Consider the following 6,144-nt stretch of genomic DNA (forward strand, 5'->3'; position numbering starts at 1 on the left):
GTGGTGGGATCAAACGTAGTTTTCCAGTTTATTGATATCCTTCCGTAGATTATGAAAATCTTCTTCGGTATAACATCAATGCAAGTGGGCTGGTGACCTAGCTGTTTAGCGTCCTCCACCATAAATCATCATCATCATCATAAATCTAACGGATTCAGGCCCGGTGAACAGGGAGAACATGTTACCGGACGTCCGCGACCAATCCATCGCTCACGAAGATGCACTGCCCCACGATCCGCAAAATGGAGTGATTGGTGGGCATAAACCACTTCCTGTAAGATAATCGTTCTCAAATAGCACTGATAACTCGTCGCACAAAAATCAGTAGTATAAAACACAAGCCAATCACTTTAGTATTGTATATGGCACCGTGTGTCTGTCACCGATAGTTCCTACCCATACATTGACAATGCAGCGATTTTGATTGCTTGGGAATTGTCATCTGTCCACACGTGCATGTTGTGATAATTTACTGTGTCATATCTTGCGAATTGTGCGACATCTGTAAGTAATATGCAGGCTGTGAACTGCGTATTTTCAACGACCCATATCCGAACCGATACTGATTTCCGAACACGTTATTATACTTAAGAGTTAGTCATCTAGTTTTGACCAATACAACAATTCTATCTCCTGTTAGGAATACGCACTCTTTTTCTGAACGCTGTTCCGTTCTGTCTCTTTTGGAAAATTGGGTTCAATCTACTATTTGTTTTGAGCATGTTCCATGCTTTCTCCGAGCATCATAACCAGCCCACTGCCATTTCAAGGTATTTACTCTTTCCGTTATGTCACTGATCCCTCTTGTGCGTCAAACATCTACTGCTTTCTTTCTGTTTATCCCAACACTTATATTTCCATTCCTCTTTGGGTTACCATGAGTTTTCTAACAATGAACTCGTTTAATGTCCATGTCTAACAGCCGTAAGTTATTACTGGTAGTATACATGGTCCTCCGTACGTTTGTCGGCCCAATTTAATTTGTTTCCGGTTTTGAGTCTCCATTCATATTTGCATGTCGATCCAGGTAGATATATCTGTGACGCTTTGCAGTTTATTCCGTCTCCCTTACTACTCCTCTCACTTTTTTACTACTGGAGTTAATTTTATTCGGCTTGTGGTTTTATTTATTTAGATATGATTATACAGCGTGTTACAAAAAGGTACGGCCAAACTTTCAGGAAACATTCCTCACACACAAATAAAGAAAAGATGTTATGTGGACATGTGTCCGGAAACGCTTAATTTCCATGTTGGAGCTCATTTTAGTTTCGTATCTTTATGGATGAGGCTTCATGCCAACGTGATGAAATTGTAAATTTTCACAATCAACATGTGTGGGTTGACGAGAATCCACACGCAATTGTGCAATCACGTCATCAACACAGATTGTCTGTGAACGTTTGGGCAGGCATTGTTGGTAATGTCTTGATTGGGCCCCATGTTCTTCCACCTGCGCTCAATGGAGCACGTTATCATGATTTCATACGGGATACTCTACCTGTGCTGCTAGAACATGTACCTTTACAAGTACGACACAACATGTGGTTCATGCACGATGGAGCTCCTGCACATTTCAGTCGAAGTGTTCGTACGCTTCTCAACAACAGATTCGGTGACCGATGGATTGGTAGCGGCGGACCAATTCCATGACCTCCACGCTCTCCTGGCCTCAACCCTCTTGACTTTCATTTATGGGGGCATTTGAAAGCTCTTGCCTACGCAACCCCGGTACCAAATGTAGAGACTCTTCGTGCTCGTATTTTGGACGGCTGTGATACAATACGCCATTCTCTAGGGCTGCATCACCGCATCAGGGATTCCATGCGACGGAGGGTGGATGCATGTATCCTTGCTAACGGAGGACATTTTGAACATTTCCTGTAACAAAGTGTTTGAAGTCACGCTGATAAGCTTTGTTGCTGTGTTTCCATTCCATGATTAATGTGATTTGAAGAGAAGTAATAAAATGACCTCTAACATGGAAAGTAAGCGTTTCTGGACACATGTCCACATAACATATTTTCTTTTTTTGTGTGTGAGGAATGTTTCCTGAAAGTTTGGCCATACCTTTTTGTAACAGCCTGTATATGTATAGCAGCAAGTAAGTTGGTACATGGTAACTAGTAACTTTGCTTTACGATATTAAAGTTTGGATTTGCAATGTTCAGACTGATATAAAACTGAAACGGAGAGCTGATGGCAGTACACAAAATCATTTGTAACAAGTTGCTATGGTTTTGATTCAGTGTTATTACACTGTCTTTACTTGGTAATTCTTTCTTCATAAAAGCAAGTAATGTTGAGTAAATATTTTACTTTAGCTGTATGAGTCACACTGGCACACATGTGTTAAGTTCAGGCATGGAGTGGGAGAGGGGATAAACACTTTTATGATAAATGTGGCACACCGTGGATCAAATTATTGCTTTTCCACATCTGCTCTGGATAATCATGTAGGAAACATTCACTTGCTACTGTAACGTAATCAAGAAAGAAAGAAAACTGTATCTGAACTCACTACCTTGCATCGTATTCAGAAAAGTCAGTAATGAAATTCAAATGATCGTCACAGCACTGAATGTTGGTTACGTTATGCAGTGGATTTTTGAATACTGTTAATTAGGAGAGGCGCGCGGCTATCCCGCGTTCTCTTAATCTCAGGGATAAAATGTAAAATATTGCTTTAGTTTCACAGAGCAGACCTTGCCACAAAATGTGAAAATGATAAAGTCATAACACAGTTATTCGTTATATTTTTGTGATCGCAGAGAACGTGTCGCACAGTACCTTCCAAATCAAACTGAGAAATGCACTGAATAATATAATATAGTCTGCCGGCATTGCTGGAAGATGTAAGAAAATGTTAAATATTATTATGTTACCTCGCTTTACCGGCGAGACGACTGCAATGTCTGAAATAAATATTTTTTAAATGTGCTGCGTCTGCGGCCGTTGCCCTCGCAGATTGGTACAGCGGCTTCCGCTAAATTAAATGCTGAAAATGTCTAAGTTATTTAGGGGACGAATGGCTGACAACTTTACAAATTATTTTAAAAACATATTTGCTCAAACTCTATATATTCAAACAAAAATGCATTAATTTTACACACCTTTTTACAACAATTCGCCTAATGGCGGATCTCAAGCTTCGTGAACAAAAGACTCACGGTCAGCATATAAATTTGCTTAACACGCAAGTGTTACTCGTAACGAAACCCAAAGAGAACAGAGAGATTATTACAATGCTTTTTACTATTTATACATGTACTGAATTGTCCTTTTTATCTGAGGCACAGATCATAATCACTAATTCATTTAACAAGAATACGATTGTCAAAGGTAATAATACGTCATGGATTCAAAGTTAAAAAAATGCATAAAACGTCAAATAATTATGAATGTTCTACATACACACATAATATATTCGTGAAATGTTTACACAGTCTTGCTTTATTGCTTCACTTGGTCATGTTTATTCGTGTTTAAATTATTTCTCTTTCGCCGTGTGCGTGGCACTATATCGATACATGTTAACTGGTCTTACACACACGAAAAAAATTCTGTCACACTCTTTTTATGACGATTGGCCAGGAGACGCTACAAGTTGTGTACTTCCATCACATATACAGGGCGTTCCACAAACGGATTTACACTATTTGAACTCAAACAACTCGAACAAAACTAACAAAGACTATGAATTTTTAATTCATATAGATGGTCACGCCATTACTAATGATGTTTTACTTTTGAAGATGTTCAAAATATTCTCCATAAGCAGCAATAAAGTGTCAGCAACACTGCGGAAGAGATCAAAACACATGGGTTATGGTTGACCTTGGAATGGATTCACAGGCAGTCACAATCTCTCTCATGTCATCTAGCATGCGTGGCTTTGTGGCACAGGTAGTGTCCATCAGTTTCCCCACGGAAAGAAGTCTACAGGCATTTGATCGGGAGACCTATGTGAAAACTCATCACTTCATCGTCGGTCTATCCACCAAATGTTCAAATGTGTGTGAATTCCTAAGGGACCGAACTGCTTCGGTCATCGGTTCCTAGACTTACACACTGCTTAAACTAACTTATGCTAAGAACAACACACAACCTATGCCTGAGGGAGGACTCGAACCTCCGGCGGGAGCAGCCGCGCAATCCGTGATATGACGCCTCAGACATCACGGCCGTCTATCCACCTCTCAACAAATGTTTCATCCAGAAATTGCAACACGTCACGATAGCAATTTGATCGGACACCGTCTTGTTGAAAATCATCACCTTGGTACAGTTGGTGAACAACTGTTACAATACGTTTCTGCAACATGGTGAGGTACATCACACCTGTCACAGTTTCTATAAGTCCACAGACAGACATACAACACCACACTTGTGAGACCTGAGTTTCTCCTGGCGTATACAACTTTCAAATAACTTCCGGGAATTCAGCCAGGTAACACTTTCAGCGACCGCCGATATTTCGGCGGGAGAACACCCCGCCATTTTCAAGGCAAACTGCAACGGACAGGCGGCGTGCATGCAAATTTAATACCTCGGTTCTGCGACAGAAGCAGGAAAGATAACACACACACTGAACACTAGTGCCACCAAAGATGACCAAAGTCAGAGCTATCGATAGTGAGACTATGAATTCACAGGTGAGGCAGCATTGACTCTGTTCCTCTGTTTTTTGACAAGGGAGAGAGCCGGATTCCAAACAGAGTTTAAACAGAAACCTCCATCCCTGTTAACGAGGTTGCTCGCTAGTTTAATCTCAACTGCCTCCTTAATGACACTGTCCCAATAGCTGGACGTGCATGCCAATATCTCGGTGTTATTATATAACATGGGGTGACCAGTATCCAAGCAATGTTCGGCAATAGCAGATCTATTTGGCTGCTGTAATCGTGTGTGCCGTTTATGCTCAGTACATCTGTCCTCCAAATGGTTATAGTGATAGACAGATTGAACGTGCGTTGCGCTATCGACCAACTGTACATCGGGTGATTGATGATAATTCTGAGTCAACACCTAAGTCTACTGCCTTTTTGCCTTACGTAGGAAACACGTCCAATAAGATCGGTCGTATTTTACGGAAATACGATGTGAAATGTGTTTTCCGACCTCCATCTAAAATTAGAGCACTTTTGAGTTCCGTTAAGGATGATCTTGGATTGCGTAAGGCAGGTGTGTATCGTATTCCCTGTAGCTGCGGTATGGCATATATTGGTCAAACTATCAGGACCGTGGAGGACAGATGTACTGAGCATAAACGGCACACACGATTACAGCAGCCAAATAGATCTGCTATTGCCGAACATTGCTTGGATACTGGTCACCCCATGTTATATAATAACACCGAGATATTGGCATGCACGTCCAGCTATTGGGACAGTGTCATTAAGGAGGCAGTTGAGATTAAACTAGCGAGCAACCTCGTTAACAGGGATGAAGGTTTCTGTTTAAACTCTGTTTGGAATCCGGCTCTCTCCCTTGTCAAAAAACAGAGGAACAGAGTCAATGCTGCCTCACCTGTGAATTCATAGTCTCACTATCGATAGCTCTGACTTTGGTCATCTTTGGTGGCACTAGTGTTCAGTGTGTGTGTTATCTTTCCTGCTTCTGTCGCAGAACCGAGGTATTAAATTTGCATGCACGCCGCCTGTCCGTTGCAGTTTGCCTTGAAAATGGCGGGGTGTTCTCCCGCCGAAATATCGGCGGTCGCTGAAAGTGTTACCTGGCTGAATTCCCGGAAGTTATTTGAAACACCACACTTATAACACAGGAAGATTAATGTACTCCAGTCACCGTCTTCCGCTACAATTTTTACCCTCTACAGCTCCCTCTAGTACCATGGAAGTTATTCCTTTATGTATTAACTGATATCCTGCCAACCTGTCCCTTATTATTGTCGGTGTTATCCATATACTCCTTTCCTCACTGATTCTGCTACGTATTATTTCTAAGTTCTCATCCAGACACGCTTATTTGCCTCTTTCTTAACAGCATCGTTACAGGTATTTTCTCCATGATTTCACTGAGTTATCCCACTGTGTCTCACTGGGGTCTTATTAGGGCTTTTCTGAACCTCACCTTCCTGGTGTTGCTTTACGTTTCCTGTGGTGGGATCAAACGTAGTTTTCCAGT

This window comes from Schistocerca nitens, chromosome 1, assembly GCF_023898315.1.
Source record: "Schistocerca nitens isolate TAMUIC-IGC-003100 chromosome 1, iqSchNite1.1, whole genome shotgun sequence".
In the NCBI taxonomy this organism is placed as follows: domain Eukaryota; kingdom Metazoa; phylum Arthropoda; class Insecta; order Orthoptera; family Acrididae; genus Schistocerca; species Schistocerca nitens.